This window comes from Schistocerca serialis, chromosome 9 (assembly GCF_023864345.2).
Source record: "Schistocerca serialis cubense isolate TAMUIC-IGC-003099 chromosome 9, iqSchSeri2.2, whole genome shotgun sequence".
Lineage (NCBI taxonomy): Eukaryota > Metazoa > Arthropoda > Insecta > Orthoptera > Acrididae > Schistocerca > Schistocerca serialis.
The window spans coordinates 111,279,421-111,303,632 of NC_064646.1; the positions used below are offsets into that span (position 1 = coordinate 111,279,421).

The window sequence follows — 24,212 nt, forward strand, 5'->3', positions numbered from 1 at the left end:
TTTGCTATGGGTCAGAATTATGGATTTCAGATGCTGAACTCGAAAGAAGACTAACATCTGTGTAAATGCATTATTCACGAAGAAGCGCCAGAATATCAACAATCGATAAAAAAAAACAAATGATGTAGTAAGGGCCAGAAAGAGGGCAAATAAGACTGTGATAGAAGTGAAAGAAAACTGTTAAAGTGATATGGTCCATTGTTGAGAATGTCGGATAATCGGTGGCAAAAGAAAATTTTTAAATGGAAACCACCTTGCAGACGTAAACGTGACAGATGACGACTTTCTTGGCATGATCACGGGAACAAGTGCAAGGAGGATGCCCTAAATAGAGGGGCTTGTCAGAGGGTAACAGGAATACACCAACATGATCTGATTAATTGATCTTTGTAGTAATTAATCCTGTAATAATAATAAATTATTATTATTATTATTATTATCATCACTTTTCTTAATCATTTGAGGTGATTCTCATGTGTTTTGAATGCTAAATTCAGCAACGCTAAGAGTTTCCCTGTATCACGTAAGGTGCTTTCAGAAAGTGATGATGAAGATCCAGGGAATTCACAAAAAGCACATACATTCAAAAAAGTTTTTATTAAAATAACATGATAAAACTAGGCGCACCTAGTATTATAATGGGCACCGGTCTTGCCGCAGTGGATACACCGGTTCCCGTGAGATCACCGAAGTTAAGCGCTGATGGGCGTGGTGGGCACTTGGATGGGTGACCATCCAGGCCGCCATGCGCTGTTGCCATTTTTCGGGGTGCACTCTGCCTCGTGATGCTAATTGAGGAGCTACTCGACCGAATAATAGCGGCTTCGGTCACGAATACCATCATAACGACCGGGAGAGCGGTGTGCTGATCCCACGCCCCTCCTAACCGCATCCTCTACTGAGGATGACACGGCGGTCGGATGGTCCCGGTAGGCCACTCGTGGCCTGAAGACGGAGTGCTTAGTATTACAGTGACTTACCTTCTTCAGAAGTAATACAGAGGCATAAAACTTTTCTCACCTCCAATCTCCATTGCGTTTTTTCTTCTGTACACTGACTGGCGACTCCCCATGGGCAGCACCTGGCAGTAGTCAGCTATCGCACTGATATGCCGTCCGTCCGGGTACACTCGCACCATTTGTCTATTGTCTTGATGGATCCTTTCTCCTCATTCCTCACTGAGAGCACCTAATTTTTTTAGAACAGCACTGAAGTGGGAGTCCAGAAAGTGCAACTTCAAGCTCATTGAGGCATCCAAGGCTTTTTAGTTACTCAGAATGCATAATCATTGTCTCCGTGATCGCCAAGAAACTTCTTCACAACTTATTTAAAGGATATTCAAGATTTCCAGAATGAGATTTTCACTCTGCAGCGGAGTGTGTGCTGATATGAATCTTCCTGGCGGATTAAAACTTTGTGACGGACCGAGACTCGAAGTCGGGACCTTTGCCTTTCGTAGACAAGTGCTCTACCATCTGAGCTACTCAAGCACGATACACGACCTGTCCCCACAGCTTCAATTCTGCCAGTACCTCTTCTCCTACCTTCCAAACTTCACAGAAGCTCTTCTGCGAACCTTGTAGAACTAGGACTACTAGAAGGAAGGATATGAGCCACAGCCTGGCGGGTGGGGTGTATCCAGAACGAGATTTTCACTCTGCAGCGGAGTGTGTGCTGATATGAAACTTCCTGGCAGGTTCGGAGAACAGCTTCTGTGAAGTTTGGAAGGTAGGACACGAGGTACTATCAGAACTGAAGCTGTGGGGAGGAGTCGTGAGTCGTGCTTGGGTAGCTCAGATGGTAGAGCACTTGCCCGCGAAAGGCAAAGGCCCCGAGTTCGAGTCTCGGTACGGCGCACAGTTTTAACGTACCAGGAAGTTTGATGTTCAAGATGATCTTCAAATTTCATTCAATTTGTCTTGAAATGTTTAGTCTTTCATTGCTAGCTGACGAAAACACCCTTCTTTCGTCTTAGTTTCTGAAAGCCACGGTAACTTACTTGTCACATACTTTAAAGTATCACCATCTTCTGGAAGGGTTTTAATAAATTGTTTCATAATGCCAAGTTCTATGTGAAATGGCATCAGACGTTTCTTTGGTCCACCTTTGAATCGAATACATTTGAATCGAATAGTACGTTTTCTCTTCGAACTTTTGGCATTCTGGCTGCTCAGATTTGTTGAGGACATTGCTTGAATTTTGCACTACTGTCCCATTTGCATAGGAATCAGTGGTCAGTTCCTCACAACAGGAACACGCTCGATGTGGGGCCCAAAACATGACCCCAACCATTACGACAGAGTACACACGATATACTTCTTTCACAAAGCTTGAGATCGTCCGCTGCTGGTTTTCACAAATTTGACACAGATGTGTTAGGAATAGTAAATAGAATTAATATAACCACTTGAAGCCATGAGTTTCGCAAAGGCAGACACCTCAGACACCTGTCGATTTATCACCTCATGCTGCAACTATACGTAAAACAAACATGTGGGGCTCAAGAATGAAGTTTTACCTTGGTAGCGGAACGTCCTGGCAGATTAAAACTGCGTGCCTTCCGTAGCCAAATGCTCTGCAGACTGAGCTACCCGAATACAACTCAGAACAGCTCCTCGCAGCGTTACATCCGACAGTACCTCGTCTCCTACTTCCAGACTTCACAGAAGCTCTCCTGTGAAACTTGCAAGACCAGCACACCTGGAAGAAAGCCTGGAGAATGTTTCCAGAATGAAATTTTCACTCTGCAGCGGAGTGTGCACCGATATGAAGGCTGTGATGTCTTTAGTCGTGTTTGGGTAGCTCAGACGGTAGAGCATTTGCCCTCGAAAGGCAAAAGTTCCGAGTTCTAGTCTCAGTCTGGCATGCAGTTTTAATCTGCCAGCAAGATGGGCCTCAACATTACAATATCACCGGAGTATGTTGGTAGCTGTATTATAGAATATAAAATTGAACGTCTTTTTGTTGCAGGTTACATTGAAAACTTTCACAAATTAATGGTGGCGCTATTATAACGATTAAGTAGTTACATTTTGCGTGCCTCACATGAATCCTAAATTTGTGTCAAAAATGCATGTGATCATTCTAAGCACCTTCCCTTAAATGAGCACCCAGAAATACAGAAGAAAAAATCATTTAAGAAAAATATTCATTGTCAACCAGTTTTATGACACTGGTGTAGAATTACTGGAAACAGTATCATCTGTTAAGCATCTGGGTATATGTGCGGTGTAATCCGCTCCCACTAAAGATGTGTCTCATTGAAACACAGTTTACAAAGCTAGCCCCGGCAGTGCAAAGACATTAGTAACAAGTGCCGATGCCAGTGTTGTGCGAGAGGGCATGTGGATCATGAACACTCACCCCTTCCTCCTCTTCCCGACCACCAGGGAAGATTTTACTAAAAGATTTTTATATACATTTACATATTATGCATGTGGAATTCAAAGACGAAAAGGAAGCTACATATTATTACGGCAGGCCAAGTAACTGTTATTGAAATTTGCACTACACTTCGAAGTGACTCAGATACATGACACTAATTTTCATCATAGTCACCAAGTCCCTGTAAGCAGCATAGCGGACCCATTCCCTTACTAACTAATTAACTTAATTAATTAATTAATTAAGACGAGACCTGGAATGTTCCTGCTGTTGACACATTACTGTGTCGAACGTGCTAACCGCTCGAGTTGCCCTTTGCTAATGATTGCTTGTGGCGCGCTGCTTCGAGCGAGCGCTTGGTGGTTAAGTGTCCAAACACTCACCCAGTTTCCTCCCTAGTTCAACAGGAGGAGATTTGCTTATCTAGTTTCTTCTAAAGTTGGCTCATTGTCCCCACTGGATTTCTTCTTCGTTGGTCGCAGATCCTAACATGCTTTCAAGAAACAGTGAACTTTGCCATTATTGTCCAATTTCAGTCTGCAGATCGTTCATAATTTTCAAATAACCAGTCTCGGGCCAGCTGCCAATCTTCAGAACTGTTAGACAAAAATAAAATAAAAAAAACTGGTTCAAGACTCATGTTTACAAAGCTTCAAAAAATTCTGAAGAAATTAGTTACAGTATCAAGGTTGTGTAACATACCATTTGCTACAGTTACAGAGTAACTTGTCAATACAGAACTATAAGTTCACTGTCATAAGTAAACATAAACCAGCCTAGTAAGCGTTTATATTAAAATTTTTTAAAGGAACCTTACTGGTGCAACGCCTGAAGTACTGAAAAGTACTCTCTACCTGTAGAAAATGGGCTGAAATAATTCATGGATAAAAAAGCGTTCCTAAGTATCCACACTAACATTATGAAAGTGAAAGTAATTCTGCTACTCTTTCGCGACCAAACTATTGAACCGATTTAGATGAAATTTGTTATGGAGATAGCTTGAACATAGGCTGCCTTAGAAAGTGTATGGTACAAGAGATTTACTGACTTGAAGAATATAGTGCGAAATGTGGAGATATAATTATTCTTTGCAAAAGCTACATACTCTTTGACTTTTGAGTTTTACACTATATTTGAAAATGTTCTACACAATACGGTTCAATATAACGAATACAAAGCTTGTATAACCCACAACCTGTTTAATCCATACGCCCATACTAACATTGGTTACAAGCCCACTGAATTTTTGTCACTGAGCGTCACACCAATGGAGGTAAAACAGACAGGAGAATGCGCTATGGACTTAGGCTGTACGTTGGTTTGAAGCCAGAGAGTGTTTGGGGGGGGGGGGGGGGGTAGACTGCCGCCATCTTAAAACGCTCAAAACATTAGCACACTACTGTTTACATTACTTCTTGGTGTAACGAAATTTTTTTTGGCATGGGGGAGACTGGAATTGTCACAAAAATAATCACTGAATGATTATTTGATTAAAACAGAGAATTTGAAAAGTTTGTTGTTATACTTCTGTTCCAATGACATCAAGAACATGTGATCATGGGGGTATCGGTAATTCCCAAGAATGATTGCCTATCGAAGTCGCTGGATCCAAACGGTACATATCGAACGTGCGATCGTAACTCGATCATGCGACTCTGGTGGCCGGCGTTATGAGTATGTTTATGTTGGTCACTACAGCGACGACAAAAGAAGAGCGTTACAAAAATACTTGTAACTGCAAAGGAGACGACTTAGCTTAATCGTCGTCGGTGTTGTCGTCATGTGAAAGTCCATTACAGTGGTCTGGATGGATAATTTGGAGATTCGAACCATGTATTCTTCCTGATACTAGTTCGTTTTCTGCACTGTCCGCAATGAAATTGTAACGGTATTTCAGCATCGAAACTATTCTTCCGAAGTTTTACACACTTTTCACCACTACAGTCCACACAGTGCCTTCTTCGCTCGTCCGGTAGTACTCCGTATTTGCGACAAAAAGTCGAACAATTTTCTACGCTGGATAAACATGGAATTAGATTCTTCCATGTGAGAGAATCCGCCGAAGAAACGTCAAGAACACCAGACATCCTACTCACTAGCAATATAAATCGTCTGGGGTTCCCTAGCAACTACAAATAATTCGCGGAGGTATGTAATTTAGAGCAAGTATGGGAACGACGGAAAACGATCACAAATAATTGTCCACAACGCCCGCCACCGGAGGCGCATGGTCGATTTCCGATGCACGTTCGGTATGTATCGTTTGGACCCAACGACTTCGATAGGCAATCATTCTTGGAAATTACTGAGGTATCTATTATTGATCGCTCTGACTTCCACAACTCAAAGATAACTTTGAGACAAATACATATGTTTCATGCTAGAACAATTTCCAAGCATTACAGTTTAGTAATTACTTTTGCAGTGACATATAAAGTTTACTTCACTGCTTATACATATCTCAGTTCGGTGTAACTCGGAGTAATCTGCTTCCTGCCGCTGCTACTGAAGTCGTCGTCCCGCACCATTTCATCTGCAATCTGGATCCAGTTACGTGAATTCCATGGAATATTCCAGGTACCAAGTTGTTTTATAGTGGTTCATTAGTGACAAGCTGCACAGCTTCTTCTTGGTGGGAGCCCACTCCACATAACAGGCTACAAAGTCACAAGACCATAGTACAACAATGAGGTTGTTACACTGACGTGAGACACAGTGGTCGCGTCTGTGAACTGTCTCCAACAGAGCCTTTTTGAGCCTTCTGCTCCCCCCATTTATATGTGCTTAACAATGAAAACAACAAAACTATAGTGCATATTTATAAAATTAACAAAAAAAGTACAAAGTTATTATGAATAACTATACACAAAACCTTTCGTATTTTATGCCAAAACTGGCGTGTACAATATTTTACATATTTTTCCATCAGATATACATCACATTATACAAAGTAGTGAAAAACAACAATGCCAACCTAATTTTTCTTAATTATAGCTTAATTAGTGAATGCAAAATAATGCGAGCATATATTGGATCAATATGACACACAAGTAAATAACAAATGAAATAATAAATTTTATTAAATTTAATCTATTACACGAAATCATGTATTAGATACAATTGGAATTATGTAACTTTCAGTGAATTGCGTCTTCAGAGGGTATTTCATTAGGGTATCGAAAAAGGAATGTAAAATAAGGGATTGTTTTAGTTCATTGTTCATTATTTCTGTCTTGTGCATGCAAAAACTATTTTAAATACTAAAACTTATAGTGCTTACGTTAATAATGTAGTGCCAGGAAGGTAATTTCGAACGTTTCTCTGTTTTCGAATGCGTATTTGCTACAGTAATTCGACACATCCTTAATGTACCTTGTTTTTTTCTGATATATTTCGAATAACCAAGAAGAGAAGGAAGTGATGTGAAAAGCATGGCTTCTTAATCCGTTTAATTCCACTTTTTCTGTATTTATATCGATAGCAAATGAAGCTGGAACTTCGAAATCAATGCTTGTTTTGCTCAGTGGTACTGCTTTTTGCCTGTTACATTTTCAGCTTTCAGCTCGCATGCACATTTTTAATGTTCCCTTTTGCAAGAAACTAATCTCCATGTCCTTTGGTGCCCCATAAACGTGTGCAATGAGGAAAAGAAGCAATGCATGGTATCGTACCTCGTGCATGTCAACAAAGTGAATGATTACTGAAATGTCAAAAACACAGAACTACATAGAGGTATATCCCTCCATGCAGAATAGACTTGTTGTTTTATGAGATTTCAGTGCATTACTTTTCAGCGTAGTTTACGTATCTTCCTACTTTGAATCCTTACCTATGATGTCTCATTCAGCGTGTGACCAGTAATAAAGTTTACAGGGTAAGAAAACAATATAATTTTTTAAACAAGTTCCAGCGCTGAACAATACTATAAATGTGATTAGGGGAATAGTCTCAAACTGCTAGACTTCGTAAAATAGATATTTTGCTTTAACATGTATGTAAGTAATTTTCGGTAATGAGAACCTAAACTCTGTAATATATAGACTTACCTTTCCCACAGTAGCCAATCTTCTTCTTTAGCCAGGATATTTATCGCCAATACTGTCAGTTTCTCACGAATAACCAAACGTATCCCAATTGTAATGCACGTATATTTTGGTTGTCTGCTTCATTGTACATTTGAATTCATTTTGCGTTTTTCAATGTAAATCTATACCAATAGTTAGGTAGTTTCATGTTCCACGTATCATTTGCACTGTACATCTTAATGAGGTGGAAAGAGTCATTTTATATTAGCACCAATTAAAAAAAAAAAATTCGCCTCCACGCTGATCATTTATTACCCATCACCATTTACACATTGCAATAATTGATAATCTTCTAGGGTATAGGAGGAGTTGTGAAAGAGAAACGTTTTCAGTTTAATTTCAAATTTTACTTTGCTGCTTTTCAGGTATGTTATGTCACTGCGTAACTTTTGGTTGCAGCACTGTGAACACCTGCTTGTACTACAGAACGATCTTAATGTGGCATAATGTATGTCATTTTTTTATTCTGGTATTGTGATTCTCTACACCATTGTTCCTTTTGATGTGCAATGGTTTATTTACAACAGTCCGCTCCCGGTAGCTGCGTGGTCAGCGCGGCAGACCGTCAATCCTAATGGCCCGGGTTTGATTCCCGGTTGGGTCGGATATTTTCTCCTCTCAAGGACTGGGTGTTGTGTTGTTCTAACCACCATCATTTCATCCCCATCGACGCGCAAGTCGCCGAAGTGGCGTCAAATCGAAAGATTTGCACCCGGCGAACGGTCTACCCGACGGGAGGCCCTAGTGACACGACATTATTATTATTTACAACAAACTTCATGAGAAAGTAACTATAGTGTGGAGTGGATAGATTGCTACTCACACACCTAAAAGCAGGCAGGCACGCTGAAAAGTGTGGTCACACGCATTTGCAGCCAGTTTTCTTCATAAAGGAAGGAAAGCAGACACACTCATTGATACAATCATACACACAAGACAGCTGTCTCTAACTGTTCTAGCCAGAATATTTTTTATCTAGAGAGGGAGGAAATGTTAACAATGAGTAATTATCGGTGGAAGGAATTTAAGGCATGACATACTGCACCAACAATCAGCATGGCCAGGTAGCGGTGCACTGTGAGGGGACAAGATTGTTGAATTGTTGATGCAGTGTGGCTCGGATGTCGGAGCGTTTGAGGTTTGGAAGGCAATGAGAAACACAGGGAAGAATAAAAATAACAGCGCAACCAAAATTCCCCGTATAGAGAAGAAAATATTGCTTGCAACGCTCCGTGTATGAATGAAATGTGGTTCTATTAAACTTCAGATTACGATCGGATCGATTAGTGCACCAGTAGACGACGCAAGCTGGCATTTTTCATGAAACAAGTACATCTCCACGCAATAAAAGCACTAGATGCTGTTTAGGGTATGACCACAAAAGTCGATGCATACTCCCAAAGGTCGAAACTGGATACGGGCACGTCAGAGTGACATCACAGGGAAGTACCAGCGCAGTGAACTATAGAACTATATACGCAGTGAACGTAATGTTCTGAACTACATAAGATGGCGGACGTTGGCTTCAAGTTTGTGGCGTAATTAGACTCCCTTCTTGTTTACCTCCATGGTCACACCTCTCTTATAGCTTCCGAGGCGCTTGAAAACTCACGACGACGGCGCCGTTTAGACGCTGTACGATAAACAGAGAGTTTTTTTTCTTGGTCAGTTTCATGCTATTTAATAGTTTTAGAAACTCCACATTGTATTTTATAGCCGTCACCATCACTCACCATAAAGGAACTACCCATAAGCGTCAACAGCTCGTTATCTGGTGGTCAAGTCTATATGTCATAGCCAGTAATCACTGGAAAACGCTGCCGCATTATCCGAAGTCATATCTCATTATGGCATGTTGTATGGGCGAGGAATCCCTCCACTACTCCAGTGCTTTTTTTATGCAATAAGCATTTTAGCATCCACCAGTACAACCACTTTACAGCTGTTACTCATAGACGGTTTGCAGCAGAGTTTTAAGAAATGTTCATCAAAAATTCCTGTCGTCAGATACCAAATCCTCTTGGTTGGATGTAATCTATGGGAAGATTCCAACTAGAGTGAAGTTGCACAACTTATATCTAACACCAAATCCTATCTCCAGACAGCGTCAGTTACAAGGCACCCCTGCTCATAGATCGATCTGTTCAGATCAAAATGCAGTTTGGTTGTGTTCAAGGAAGAAATTCGCTTTAATTGCCACAGAGCTAGCCCTACCCCCATTGACTTGAACGTCATTTTCCAATCAGTCCAGTGGTATGCTTGGTACGTGGGTCATTTCACTCGGCACTCGATTACCACTGCTACTTCGGCATATTAAACTACCAACCCTACCTGCAGCAGCAACATTGGATCATGCGACAGAGGTGCGACAGAAAATATATCAAAAAGTTTCTAATCGTCGCTCTTGGTTTGCAATGACGAAGTATACAAGTTAGAATTCACTGAGGACAGACAACTGTCTTTGAATGCTAATGATCTTTATAGACCAGAACGAATATCGGACTCTCGAGGAAGGTAATTTCTTATTTTTTATTTATTTCCGTTTTCAACGCGAAGAGATTTAATGTCTATAATTAGGTGTAAATAACCGAAAAGAAGAGGAGAAAAAAAAAGCCCAATAAAAATTTAGCGTGAGAATTAAAGAAGCCAGAAAAAAAGTGATTATCGTTATTACGGAATGCCGGGCTCGATTTCCAGCCAGGTCAGATTTCCTCCACTCCGGACTGTGTGTGTGTGTGTATTGTCCTTATCGTCATTTTATCATCACCGATGTGCAAGTCATCGAAGTGGCGTCAAATAAAAATACTTTTAGCAAGCGGTAGAACATTCCCATACATGGTCTCCAGGCCAAAAAAACGCCATACGCACATTTCCTTTCATTTTATTGATATGCGACTTCAGCTGCTGGTAACAGCTACAGCAAAATGCTTAAACAATTCTGCTAATGCTTCAATCCTTACTAATATTATTAAATGAGAAAGTAAATATCTATTTTCACTACTATATCACTGAAGAGATTTCAATGTAATTTGGTATGGCGACAGCTTGAACTCTGATGGAAATATCTGTTGCGTAATGTACAAATTGTATACGAGGTCTGTTCAAAAACATGTAGAACTTCGTCCATAAAATTTTTCTACCCTTCCCTTATTCTTATTACGAATTACCTTCTTCTAAATACTCTCCTCCGTAACTGATACACTGCTCCCAACACCGTTTCCTCTTCCGGAAGCAGTCTTGGCACGTCTCTTGCTGGATAGCGCTAAGCGCCGTTTGCGAATTTGCATTTAACTCGTCTATTTGTAACCTCCCCCTCACTTATCGACCTTAATGACAGTGAAAAATTAAACCGTGTGCACCTAATGGAAATTTGGGAAAAGCAATCATCACTGAAGTTAATTTGTCGGTAAAGAGGGAGGAAAGGGTTACATCTTAATGAAAGGAAAAATTCAAATGAAATTGGTGGAAATTAATTTTGAAAAGGGGTAAAGTTAATAAAGAAAGTAAATTTGCGGTCGTTACGTTAACAATTAATTGGCGTTAATTAGATATTTGAGATTTGGGGAAAATTACGGTCACCAGTCCCATGGACAACTACTATAATAACTGAAAGTGAAAGATTAATACACATATATTTAGCACTAAACGCATGGCAACTGAAGGTTGACACGTGTTGTGTGAAAACTGAATGTTTGTCAGAAGTAATAAATTTCGCTACACTCTGACTTAATTTAGCAAAAGAATTAATGAAACTGGAAAATTGAAAGTTAATTTAGTGATTGAATTTAATAGAGAACTTTGTTTCTGAAGCACTACGGAATTCAACAAAATAAGGTTAGTCTTGGGCTACCTCAACAATCATTTCAAAAGCTACTTGAATCTACGCAATTTAGAAATAAAAGATTTAGCTTTGAACCTGAATTAAATGATTCTGAACAATTAACAACAGTAAAATTTAGTTCGTACCAAGCTGAGCTGCAGTCACAGGTAAGCTAAAATATGGTAACAAAATTCGCACTCTTAATTTGTGCTTGTGTAATCTGAATATTGTAGTCAGCTATGAATACTTTAACTGAACTTTGAAATTAAGACAGTAAAATGGAATGATATTACTTTAATGCTGGCGTTTGAATTCAAAAGACACTCGGGTTCATTCTGGAAAAGGAAGGGACCCTGCTTGGTAATGCAATTGGGACAATGAGCAACAAAGGTTCATGCTACATTGCTGTAATTTTGAAACAGTTTGAAAAGCTGAGGTCTGCCATACAGTTCTAAAACTTTACGTGCTTTTAATCTTCCTTGTTGGTTGATTGAAGGTTTGCAGTCGCCGATCGGGGAGGTGACGACAGTCACTCATTGTCGGCCGTCGCTGTTGTAGAAGCTGGATGTTGGCGCGCCTTCTTCTCGACACGGTCACCAGGCGAAACGGGCTCTTGATATGCGCCAGCTAATGCTTCGCGTCCGCGACACCGTGTCAGAAACTATCATAACAAGTCGAGCGCAATTACATGCTGCCAAACCCCGAAAGCGCGGCAACTCGTGGGAGCGTCACACAACACACCTGCTCCACCGCCCTACTCCAGCCACACTCTCGCACTGCCCGCGCTCTACGCGACAGAGTTCACACTACCAAAGATCCTAAACACTTTGGTTCTCCATGCGACCTATCGATGTAATCGTTCGATAGCACAGTTTTCCTAGGTCAGACCCAGCGTAAAAATACAAACAATATTTACAAAACAAACCAATTATACAAAAACACACACACACACACACATATACATATATACATATATACACACACACACACACACACATATATATATATATATATATATACAAATTGTAAAACAATTACAATATATAAAGACACCGAAATGTCATATCTTCAGGTAATAAAAAAAAAGGAAAAATCTTATAGTACAATAGATGGAAATGGGAGGATATGCATTTCCGGCGTTACATATTGTTGCAAATCGCCGTACTTTCAGCGGGTTTCAACAGTGGAAATAAAAAAAAGACTTTCTGGTCTCGACTCATTAGCGATTGGATGAACGTGGCAGCAACACGATGCATTCCAAGATGCTGTGTCAGGATTTCATGACATGATTCGACTGAAACGTTATATTCTTCTGCGATCTCTCGACAGTCAGTCTTCGATTGGCACGAACAATTTCGTTGACGTTCCTTATATGAACATCGTCGGTACACGTTGGAGGGCGTCCTGAACGAGGGAAATCTTTAATGTCCGTCCTGCCATTTTTAAACTGTGTGAACCATTCGTAATATCGAGTGTGGCTTAAGTCCCTATCACCGCAGGCTTCCTGGGTCATTTGGCGTGTATCTGTAAAGCTTTTCGTGAGTTTCACGTAAAATTTAAAGTAGACGCGTTGCTCCTCTAACTCTGCCATCTCGAAACTCGCAAAGTGGGCGACACAACTTTCTACGCACCGCTGAGCAATAACTAATAGACATCCGACAATGAAACTTTCGGCAGTTACACATTAAACACAGGCGTGTGCAGGGATGCCAACCGCATTTTGCTCCAACACACCATTGACGCAAAATTACGAATGTCCCTCTGCACGTACCGCTCGGCATTGCTATCCTTACCCAAGCAGGCAGAAGGCGTAATTACACGTACAATAGCGTCCTTATTCACCATCACTCACTGTAACAAAAGTACTAATACTCGAGTGCAGCAGCAGGTAACAGCTAGTGACATACAAAACATTGATGAGGAATTTAATATCATTAAAAAACTGTAACAGAACTTGAAAATATTTTTAAAATTTTGTCTTTTCCCTAATAAAAGTTTTGAAGTTCTTTTACAATTTTTAAATGATAGTGCATTCTTCATCAATAATCTGTATGTTACAGTTAGCAACATTTTCTTATATGTGAATTTTCCTATTCCGTAATTAGCTTTTTGCAAACTTCAGTCATATAGGTTTTACGCACATAACGTCAAATATTTAACGCGTTAATTCGTTTGTAAAGTAATGAGACGTTTGAAGCTGTTTTATACGTGGGAGTTCGACTCTTTACAGAATCAGGGGCACAGGCTATAACAAAAAGATCTTTTGTGAACGTTGGTGGAAAGTTATATTGTTCCTCCCAGCACGTATGGTCGTAGTCTCCAGACCTGTGCCCACAATCGTAATACTAAGCGAAATGTTGATAGTGATGAGTGCACAATTCGACGTCATATCGTGTAAATTACGATATCACAGTTGCAGGAGTTTACTGCTATTACAGTTCTTAAACAAATTGCACAGCACAAGAACTTCACAAATTATCGGAAGAATGCTTTTCAAGCGATATGTACTCTGAATTGCAATTCCATCTTGGGAGTTATGCTACAGACATGTGACTGGACACTAAAGAAACCAATTTTTATTATAATATTAAATTTTTTATGTGCAATATTGCTAATACTGCTGTTTAAATCCAAGGCATCTGGCACGTTAAAAGCAGGGGTGACAATAAGTTGTATTGGAGAAGGGTGGGAGGGAACCTTAACAAATTGCAACTCCTCGGCCGGCCGCAATAGCCGAGCGGATCTAGGCGCTTCAGTCTGGAACCGCGCTACCGTTACGATCACAGGTTCGAATCCTGCCTCGGGCATGGATTGTGTGATGTCCTTAGGTTAGTTAGTCGCCCCCAGAATTAAATTCCCGATCTCCACCTGAGTGCCAGGCATATGACTTTGCACTAGCATGCAGTTGGTGGGTAGGAGATGCGAATTAATAGCTCGAAACTGAAACATATTTAAAATTTATTTAACTTAAAGCAGTGTAATCATCTGCCTTTTCAGCATTAGTTCGATCTTGTTGTCGTTTAGTTGGATTATTTCCATTTTCTTCCTTTTTGCAGATTGTTATATATGCTGTTGATTTTATATGTCGGCAGAGATAAAAAGATTTTTACTTAAATGAACGTCACATTGTTTTCAGTTCGCTCAATTATATGGCTGTGTCTTCGAAACAACCCTATCGATGTCAAATTCTATAAATACACAAAAGAGGACGTGTACATCTCACGGCACTCCTTCCAGTGCAGAGACCTTCCCGCAGCTAGCTGCACAATTCCTGCTGACGCCATTAACTTTTTTTTCAGTCATTCTCTCTCACTCTCACCAGTCTCTGACTGGTTTGATGCGGCCTCCTCTGAATTCCTCTCCTGTGACAATCTTTTCACCTCAGAGTAGGAACTGCAACCCATGTCCTCAATTATTTGCTGTACCTACCCCCCAATCTCTATGTTCCTCTGCAGTTTTTGTCCTCTACAGGTCCCTCTAGTACCATAGGAGTTAGTACCTGATGTCTTACCAAATGTCCTATCGTATTGTCCGTGTCCGTCATTAGGTGACGAGCATATACTGCAACGTCATGTAAAATGCTTTATATACAACGTAACTTCATATTAGAAGTATTTTTAAAATCGTTGCATTTTGTGATAATATTTAAAACTGAACAATATAATTATATTTAAGAGGATTCCTTACTAATTATTTTAAAGTTTCTGTTTTAACTAATGCGTTCTGTCTTCGCACTCGAGAATTTGTAGCCCACCTCAGAAAGAAAATACCTTGCATTATGACACTGTATACACATTATAACCAAATCAGTTTGATACATGTAAATAATCTTAATGGAGTGAAAATTAATTCTTAATGAAATATCCATTACTTGATTCAGGATTTCTGCCATAGTAGAGGAAGTCATTTAACTTTTATCCAACGGCGGTATTTAAAAAATCTTCGTTCTTAAAAGTTCTTACGTCGTTTCGGAGAGAAAGTGATCCTAGTACATTTACTCCTCGCTGTGAATTGTTTTAGGTTAATGTTCACACCATCTGTTGGTGTAGTTTACTTCTTTGACAGTTTAATACGCTACGGCCAGATTGACACTTTTATTCACTGAACTGACAGCTGTGCTAACGTATGCAGTGTTTATGAAATGAGAACGGTATTACTTTATACAGCCCATGAGCTCAGTTTGCTGGACCTGAAATTAGATGTACATGTAAGTACTGAAATAATCGCGCGTAAGTGTTTGTCAAGATCACGCATTATACTAGTATGTCTCACTTATTTTTCGTAATTTTTGCCCACTGTCCCACAGCTTACGTCTGACGATGATTTTTCGAAATGGGTAACATTTCACAACTAACTGTGTAATCAAGACTTTTCCAGAATTGCAATTGGTGTCAAATATGTCTATATCTGTATAATATTACAAATAAAATCTTGCCGAAAAGCCAAAAAATCCTGCGCTACAAATTTTAACATGAAATGAACATGCGCATTCTTTCGTGATTTTTAAGGTTCTCAGTCACTTTAATCCAAATTGTCCTAACTGAACTTATTTTCTCATTTTGATGTTATTCTGAAGCAGTCCTATTTATATATTAACCTTTATAAGACTTCTCTGAATCAAAATCTCCAATATGCAGTTTAACTGTGGTAATTGTAGAACAGAAAATAAAGCCTTCCCACAAGTATTATATACTAATAGCAGGACGAAAATCCAGTGTTATATTTTAATAATGTAGCTTATCTAAAATCACCGTAGGGATACCAAATAAACCTCCTAGATCACTGATATTGCACTTTTTCGCTAACAAATACGATACATAGCACAGTGGTCGCAGTATCGCTTTGCCGAAATTAAGGAAACAAAATGTAGACAGCCTGACAGATGAAGCGATTAAAGTGGTACGATCACATGAAACTAATCGTAAGGAAAGGGAGCTGACAGACTGGCATTTATTGGAAGATCCGTAAGGATGTGTCGACCATCAGTTCATTAAATAAGTGTGAAAGCATACGAAGATGCTTATACAAGTCCTGTGACACACGCTCCAAGAGAGGCTCGTGCATAAAGAGTCAACCAGTTCAATGTTTTCTCTTACATACAGGCAGTTGCAAAGTCTTTGTGACAAGCGACTATGGATGATATGTATAAGTAGGTACTTTACAACATCCTCATTCTACTGATTCTTGAGCATCTTACTCTGGGACCTCTATCAGAAAGGATTGAGAGGGGACATAGAAGAAATCCAAAAAAGGAGCAGCGTGTTTCGTCACCGGTTCATTTAATAAGTGTGAAAGCGTACGAAGATGCTTATACAAGCCCTGTGGCACACGCTCCAAGAGAGGCTCGTTCATTACGGCGATGTTTACGATTCTCTGTTAAAACCTCCAGAACTTACGTTATTGGAAGAGTCAACCAGTACAATGTTTTCTATTACATACAGGCAGCTGCAAAATTTTTGCGACAGACGACTAGGGATGATATGTGACGTCACGAGGAACAAATTTTGCTAGAGACGTGATGTCTGCTGACGCTTGCGGTGGCGCGAGGCGTCGTTTTAGTGAATTCACTGGCCCTAGAACGATGAGATTTCACCCAGTTACCAGGTGCCCAGCATACTACCTATCCTAGTAAATTGATGGAATGGTTCTCAACAAGGTAGCCTTAAGAACGAGTGTCTCTAAACAGAGAATGATATTTTAGAAGCACGACCTACAGCCTTTCATGGGAGAAAGCTGACTGGCTTATAGGCAACACACAATGCATACAAACACTGCAGAGTGCCTACGCCCTGTCCCTCTCAGGGGCATAACCAATATCATTAAAGACGGCTTATGTTGCCAATAACCGTCGACGAACATTTTGTATCTAACAAAATTTGTTCCCCATGACGTGATCCGTCACCCTTAGACATTTGTCGCAATAACTTTGAAACACCCTGTATGTGTTGCGAAAAGACCATGAAGATAAAATTTCAGATATTCGAGCTCATATGAAGGTTCACCATCTACTCACATATAATTCACAATTACAACAGGAAAAGGGGAGGGGGAGTGACAGGGCTACACGAAGTACCCCCTGCTACACACCATAAGGTGGCTTTTAAACTATAGATGAGGAAGAAGATGTTCATGTAGAAAGGGCGAAATTTCTGGTTACAATTCCATCTCTGGCTTTACCTCTGGGTCTGGTAGTTTTGAAACGAAGTCTTAGCGGAAGGTGAAGCATCGAAATTTGAATTTCAGACTGCAAGAATTTAAAAAAAAATATCCCCAGTACTGTTTCCAGCCTTACACCTGGCACGGGCGCAAGACAATGGCCCAGGGTGTTGGAGATATCAAGAGAGTCTATAATGACATTGTTCGCTGTGGTCAGACCAGGAATCATGGAATGAACCGCACTTCCTTGAAGCCAACAGAGATTACCCAAAACAACACAGAAGGGGGAGTAGATCTGTTGAAAGATCTTTGGAAAGAAAGCCAACAAGCTTTTTGGCTATCACTAAAAATGCAACCACACTGCGCATATAGCTGTTTAGAATGGATACAGTTCGCCATCATGGGGTGATGTTTAAAAACATTGATAGCTCATTTTCGAGCAAGGATTGCGTCACAGCATGCCTCAGTCCACCAGGAGATTGGGCACATCATGGTGAGGAAGCGGTGGGAGATATGGAACATTCTGTGGCAGTAAGGATAGTGTATTCTACCTGGTCATCAATGCAGGGGAAGTGGTGTTCAACAAAAGTGGCCAATGTGGTTTAAAGCTGCCCATCAGCTTTGGAAAGCTGCCAACTGGTTGGACACACAGATGAGATACGCATTAGCAAATGAAGCATCGAAATTTGAATTTCAGACTGCAAGAATTAAAAAAAAATATCCCCAGTAATGTTTCCAGCCTTACACCTGGCACGGGTGAAGACCAACGCCGTCTGTTTCTGGAGATGCCTCAACCTTCCATAAAGGATTGCTACTGTTAACATGTCGTCCACTGTATGTCATAAAGGTCTATTAATACCTTATTGCCTGCTATTCACGGGTGCCTCTGGGTGAAAACTTAGGAACATATTTTCAGAGACCGCTACCAACCGGAGTTCAAATGGTTCAAATGGCTCTGAGCACTATGGGACTTAACTTCTGAGGTCATCAGTCCCCTAGAACTTAGAACTACTTAAACCTATCTATCCTAAGGACATCACACACATCAATGCCTGAGTCAGGATTCGAACCTGCGACTGTAGCGGTCGCGCGGCTACAGACCTTAGCGCCTAGAACCGCTCGGACACTCCGGCCGGCCAACCGGAGTTCTTTGGTATCTTGCTAAAGGTATTGTTAATATTGCAACGAGTTTCGAGGTATGACTGTGTCATTGTGTAAAAATATTTTTGTATTACCATTTTTGCCTGGTGATTGGGGCACACCTAGAAACCTGGTACAATATGAAGATAATTCTAGTAAGTTAACAATGAATTTGACCGATAATCTGACATTCTTGTAAACAAGGGGGACGTGGAGTCTTTTGCAGTCAGGTGGGATGTTCGCTGTGCAAGACGCTCTCAGTTATTACAAGATAGGAAAGAAGCTCCATCTAAGCGTACCGCTCGCCATAGCCAGGGTGGTGTAGCCTTCCTTCTGGCATTGGTTTTCTTTGAACTGCAGCATGGCTATAATGTTGGAAAATCTTGAGCAAACGTGACGTCAGAATGACGTATTACTTGATGCGAGCATGGAAATCGATAACAATCGACCTAATTAGTTGCGAATGTCATTTGTTTCTTCCGTGTACGTGTGGATCCCCGAAAATCGTGCAGAAAATACCCAGCTAAATATTTTTCACAGTCGAGAATATAACTGCCGTTACCGCTCGTTCACTCGCAGCAGTTTCATCTTTTGTTTTTTTTTAATCAAACTGAAATTATAAAATCGAAAAACTCATTCCTTACAGAATGTGTTCTTATTTGTAAATAAAATTAAATATTGCAGAACATACTTTAATTACATTAATAAACAAGTCCCAGACTCTGTTAAAAAATAGAAAGATGAAAAAATTAGCATATAGCTGGTTTCAAACATACTACCTACGATTCAGCTACATCACGTTTCTAACCACCTAACCACGAGACATACTGAATCGATGCGACAGTCAAAAAAATAGCATTCATCTTAGGATCTCCTAAAGGTTTTTCTCCGCTGATGTTTCATTAACTGACTTTTCAGGGTAGTAAATCATATCATGAGTGAGGTGTTTGTGATAAATATTCAGTGCGCCATTGGCCTGAAAAGGCAGACTGCCATGACACTCAAGTTATAATAGAAAAACAACCAAATACGGCCAAATCCAATATGGCGCCGCCAAAGTTGTTCATTCGTCAACTGCTATCGACTCTGGTGGTCGCATTGGGTGACACATTACTTTGACGTCACTTTGCTCAAGATTCGAATAATAATACTTTCAACATTTCGCGGCCCTGTCAGCAACTGTATAAATACTAATTTTAAATTAACAACAGCCTCGGTTGCAATGTTTACCTAGATTTGCCTAGGTTTCAGTTGGGATAACCCAGCCTCCTTCAGAATAAAAAAACAAATCGCAGTTCCTTTTTTTCTGAAGGAGGTTGGGTTATCCCATCTGAAACATAGGTAAATATAGGTAAACATTGCAACTGAGACTGTTGTTAATTTAAAATTAATTCGAGTGATACCAAGCTTTCTCCTGGGACTTGGCTATAGATGCAAGTCGCAACATAAAAGCAAGTATAACACGAACAGATAACAGGGGGAGAGGTGAAACGATATCACGAGCGATTTACGCAGAATGCAACCAGCGCATGAAGAGAGATGAAAATCTAAAAGTCATGGGGGAATGGAATGCTGTTGTAGGGGAAGGAGTAGAAGAGAGGATTACCGGAGAATATGATGTTGGAACTAGGAATGAAAGAGTAGAAAGACTAATTGAGTTCTGCAATACATTTCAGCCAGTAATATCGAATGCTTTGTTCAGGAATCACAAGAGGAGGAGGTATACTTGGAAAAGGCCAGGAGATACGGCAAGATTTCAGCTACATTACGTTATGGTCAGGCAGAGATTACGAAATCAGCTACTGAATTGTAAGGCGGACCCAGGAGCAGATAAGACTCAGATCACAATTTAGTAGTCATGAAGATTAGACTGAAGTTTAAGAGACTAGTCAGGAAGAATTAATGCGCAAAAAAGTGGGATATGGATGTACTAGGGAATGAAGAGATTCGCGTTCTCTGAAGCTATAGATGCTGCAATAGGTAATAGCTCAGTAGGCAGTACAGTTGTAGAGGAATGGGCATTTCTTAAAAGCGTTGGTCACACAAGTCGGAAAGAAAAACGTTGGTACGAAGAAGGTAACTGAGAAGAAATCATGGGTAGCAGAAGAAATACTTCAGTACAAACATATTCAGGGAAATTCAGGAATACAGAAATACAAGTCACTTAGAAATGAAATAGATAGAAAGTGCAGGGAAGCTAAGGCGAAGTGGCTGTATGAAAAATATGAAGAAATCGAAAGAGAAATGACTTTCGGAAGGATTGACTCAGCATATGGAAAAACTAGTAGAAGCCAACCTCGGGGAAGATCAGTTTGGATTCCGTAGAAACACTGGAACACGTGAGGCAATACTGACCTTACGACTTATCTTAGAAGAAAGATTAAGGAAAGGCAAACCTACGTTTCTAGCATTTGTAGACTTAGAGAAAGCTTTTGACAATGTTGACTGGAATACTCTCTTTCAAATTCTAAAGGTGGCAGGGGTAAAATACAGGGAGCGAAAGGCTATTTACAATTTGTACAGAAACCAGATGGCAGTTATAAGAGTCGAGGGACATGAAAGGGAAGCAGTGGTTGGGAAGGGAGTAAGACAGGGTTGTAGCCTCTCCCCGATGTTGTTCAATCTGTATATTGAGCAAGCAGTAAAGGAAACAAAAGAAAAATTAGGAGTAGGTATTAAAATTCATGGAGAAGAAATAAAAACTTTGAGGTTCGCCGATGACATTGTAATTCTGTCAGAGACAGCAAAGGACTTGGAAGAGCAGTTGAATGGAATGGACAGTGTCTTGAAAGGAGGATATAAGATGAACATCAACAAAAGCAAAACAAGGATAATGGAATGTAGTCTAATTAAGTCAGGTGATGCTGAGGGAATTAGATTAGGAAATGAGGCACTTAAAGTAGTAAAGGAGTTTTGCTATTTGGGGAGCAAAATAACTGATGATGGTCGAAGTAGAGAGGATATAAAATGTAGGCTGGCAATGGCAAGGAAAGCGTTTCTGAAGAAGAGAAATTTGTTAACATCCAGTATTGATTTAAGTGTCAGGAAGTCATTTCTGAAAGTATTCGTATGGAGTGTAGCCATGTATGGAAGTGAAACATGGACGATAAATAGTTTGGACAAGAAGAGAATAGAAGCTTTCGAAATGTGGTGCTACAGAAGAATGCTGAAGATTAGATGGGTAGATCACATAACTAATGAGGAAGTATTGAATAGGATTGGGGAGAAGAGAAGTTTGTGGCAAAACTTGACCAGAAGAAGGGATCGGTTGGTAGGACATGTTCTGAGGCATCAAGGGATCACCAATTTAGTATTGGAGGGCAGCGTGGAGGGTAAAAATCGTAGAGGGAGACCAAGAGATGAATACACTAAGCAGATTCAGAAGGATGTAGGTTGCAGTAGGTACTGGGAGATGAAAAAGCTTGCACAGGATAGAGTAGCATGGAGAGCTGCATCAAACCAGTCTCAGGACTGAAGACCACAACAACAACAACATGCAAAAGTCAAAAGAATCTTCGGAGAAATTAAATTCAAGGGTGTTAACATTAAGAGTTCAATGGGAATTTCACTCTTAAATGCAGCGGAGAGAGTGGACAGGTGAAAGGAGCACACTAAAGGCCTCTATAAGGAGGGGGGGTGGGGGAGGAGACTGATCACGTCAGTGTTAGAAGCGAATATGACCAACATATGTCAGCTGTGCTACTAATTAAACATTTCTGTTGACAAAAATTACTCAAATTGTGATAGCAATTTGCCCCTACTTACTGCCTCACAAACGATCTGCGAAACGAACCATGTATGTGTTATATATACTACTATATAAAGACAAGACGTTGTTTAACGTTGATACCAAAAATCTCGAAAAGTTCCTGACTGACTTACGTCAGAGCTTTACACAATGCCCTAATAATCATTCGAACGGAGATAAGCTACATTTTTTAAAATATATATTCTACATAAAAATAGCGTATGTTTCTCGATCGATTTATTTCAAATTTCATAAATGTTAGGTTGGACATGTGATATATAATTCTTTAATAAATGTAATTAATAAATACAATATGTAACATAAAAGGAGAAAATTGTTAGGAGAAAACCTCTAAAATTTCCTGACTCATTTACTTCAAGTTCTTACACGTCACTCCAATAGACATAGCCTATGATGTTTTTTTAATAACCGACTGCAAGAAGAAAAATACTGTGCTTTAAAAACATGCAGTTTAACTTTCTTTCTCGCAGTCAGTTTTAAGTACGATAGGAGAGCAATTTAAATTACTAGACAAATTTTTCTCTCGTTTATATCCTTTTTCCAACACAGTTTTAAACAAAAAAAGTATTCACAACAATGCACTGTTTTGTTTTCATCCTCATCCTTTTCGACAGAAAACAAGATAGTTGTATTTATGGCTTATGTTTACAGTGCCGCTACTGAATCTGAATCGTCCGAATCTTTGTAGTCCTACCCGTTCGTAGATCAAAATTATGCCAAACATTGCCATTGAAGGTACTATCCTCACCGTAGTCGGATGTACCAATGATGCCAACTAATAAACCCATTCATTTTAAGCAACTTCAATTCCAATGACGGCTCGTGACTATGCATTCTGGGTGTTCACAAATTTTTATAGTCAGATAAATTTGAGTGTGTGAAATTAATAGCAACTGCCGTATAACAGTCATGCTTATCAACAAGTTTATGCAACTGCAGCCACTGCCAATAATAATAAAAACAGTAATAATAATTATAATAAAATGCGGAATTTATATGACTTAAGACAGAACTGTTTTTGCGGAATTTTGTTGTTGTGTACATAATTAAGTACAGTTTAGGGAAATAACGAAATAATGTGTGAGGTTTCGCAATTCTCCATTTCGCATTTTTTGTGTAAATGGGAGTTTTTGTGCTATTCCATTTTTTTCGGACAAATGTCCAAGATCCCTAACAGATGTATTAGTTTACGAAATTACTTGCAGGTTGAAAATCAGCTACTCTTACGCTGCAGCCACACAGCAACTTGTGCTACCTGTACACTTCCTTGTTAAATGAACCGATGACCTAGCAGTTTGGTCCCTTCCCCCCTCTTTAAACCGACCTACCAACCTTATTAAATGTTCGCTTGCAGTGACTATCTCAATAAAAGGATCTGTTCTCGGAGGCCCTAGTCCATTTGCGGCTAACTTTTCCTGGTAATTTACTTTTATGTTCCCAGAACGCGATTTTCACTCTGCAGCGAAGTCTGCGCCGGTAGTGAAACATCCTGCAGATTAAAGCTATGCGCCGGAACGAGACTCGAACGCGGGACATTTGCCTTTCACGCTGAAGCGCTCAACTGAGTGAGCTACCCAAGCACAACTCACGACTCATCCTCACAGCTTTACTTTTCTGTTACCATTTACAATAGATTCAACATAGTTCATGTTTACACTGCACACGAAACCCGATTCCCGCACAGTAAACTACCAATTCCACACACTAAGTGCCGTTTGTGGAAATGATTAAATTGAAATAGTAATGTCTTTCAACATGGTCGCTTGACTAGAATACAAATGAGGCGCTGAGATCCATAAGGGCCCAAAACACATCGCCTGTCGATCGCACACTTAAGTGAATACCGGAGAAGTCACTG

The 24,212-nt window shown here is 40.0% G+C and overlaps 1 pseudogene; it reads left to right on the top strand.

The window, feature by feature from the left end:
• The first annotated feature begins 641 nt into the window (after nt 1–641).
• On the top strand, nt 642–759 carry LOC126420290 (5S ribosomal RNA; annotated as a pseudogene).
• The last annotated feature ends 23,453 nt before the right edge of the window (nt 760–24,212 follow it).